Here is a 1,545-nt window from a genome sequence, read left to right as displayed (position 1 = left end):
TATATGAAGATGCTGACTAGGGAGGTGCATAGGACGGACCGTTCTTACTGAACCCCGTTTGCAGAACTCACTTTGGCTCTCTGACTCTGTGAGCCTTTTGTGCTTACTAAAGCCTGGGCCGTGATCATTGTGCATGGTCGGCAGTTTCAGAGGCTCTGTTGCTTGATCTGGATGAGTTGGGGAGTGAGTCCGAAGCTAAGACCTGGGCTTAGAGGGGGTTGGAAAAGGGCAAACCCCTGAGCTGTCGTGCCAAAAATGAAACCCACCTCTATTCCAGGACCACGTACTATGGTGACTCCAGTGGTCACATACTAGTGTCTTTGTGCTTTGGCTAGCGACTTATCCAAACCTTACAGGGAGGGTCTGGCTTCCAACAGCAAGGTAAGCTCTTAAAGAAAAACAGCAGCAACGTTCAGCAACAGTCCAGCGACACTTTGGATTAGAGCTACTTTTCTCTACATGATCATGAAATCAGATCATTCCCTAATTTGTCCATTGTCACTGTTGGTCCCTAAGGGAAACAACAAACAGTGGCTAATGTTTACTGAAGACCTACCACGGGGCAGGCACTGATGCTCTCTGGTTCATTCATTGAATCCTTCCTAATGCGATCTAAATCCTCTTGGTAGTATTAACTCGATTTTACAACCGGAGAAACCAAGGCACAGAGCCCCAGTAAGCCAGAGCTGACTTCTCAAACTTAAGCATGTGTCAGGTTCAAGACTCCAACCTAAGGAAATGTGGTTCAGTAGAACCAAAGACAGGGCTGAGAATTGTCATTTTTAGTGGGTTCTCAAGTGACTACGGTGTCTCTGTTTGGGGACAAATTTTGTGGTAATGGCCTAGATCCTAGTCGCTTGTTTTTAGTAATTTATTGAGATAGTCACTGATTTGGGGGGTGGGGAGGTGATCTGTAGTGATCACCAATGTTAGCCATCCTCAGAAACTCCAACTGTGGTGGCCCCTGTGACGCAGATAGAGGACATAGATCACATACATATTAAGTCCTCCAGCTTAGTAGCCAGAGGCTTCAGGCATGGAGAACGGGGAGGATGGGGTCGGCTGCCTTTGATCATGAGACACTGGGCACGATTTGAAAGCAGGGGGCCCGTAAGGCTTACGTACAGTAAGGCCACAATCCCAATGCTTTGTCTTTTCATCTGCTGGCCGCACACACGCGAGGCTAGTTTGAGTGAGGAACAGCCAGCTCCGGCCGGGCCCGAGGTAGAGCTCAGCTGGGAGCCCTGGCGTTCTCATCCACTCTTTGCTACCGACTTGCTGTGTGGTCCTGATAAGTTACAGATGGCTCCTTGCTTTGCAGACTGGCCTTGTCCAGCAGTTGTGGGCCACCATAAAATAGCCACTCAGCCCATGTGGTAGTTCTGATATTGTTGTGGAATTGAAATCAGGCCCAGAGCATAGAAATGTTTTGAAGAGGTAGAAGCATTTTCCAGAAACAAAACAGAAGACAAAAGAAATCTGAAACTCCCTGTAGACTTTTTTTTTTTTTTTTTTTTTTTTTTTTTTTTAATTTAAATTTTTTTT

The 1,545-nt window shown here is 46.6% G+C and overlaps 1 protein-coding gene across 1 annotated transcript in view; it reads right to left on the bottom strand.

The window, feature by feature from the left end:
* Positions 1–1,545, bottom strand: part of Anxa13 (annexin A13) — a 48,850-nt gene that overhangs the window by 9,585 nt on the left and 37,720 nt on the right. The window lies entirely within an intron of this gene.

Source organism: Alexandromys fortis, unplaced genomic scaffold, assembly GCF_014885135.2.
Source record: "Alexandromys fortis isolate MF-2015 unplaced genomic scaffold, M_Fortis_MF-2015_v1.1 scaffold_2_1_26212458, whole genome shotgun sequence".
Classification (NCBI taxonomy): Eukaryota; Metazoa; Chordata; class Mammalia; order Rodentia; family Cricetidae; genus Alexandromys; species Alexandromys fortis.
The sequence above is the reverse complement of the archived record's forward strand: the minus strand, read 5'-3'. Positions and strand labels throughout refer to the sequence as shown.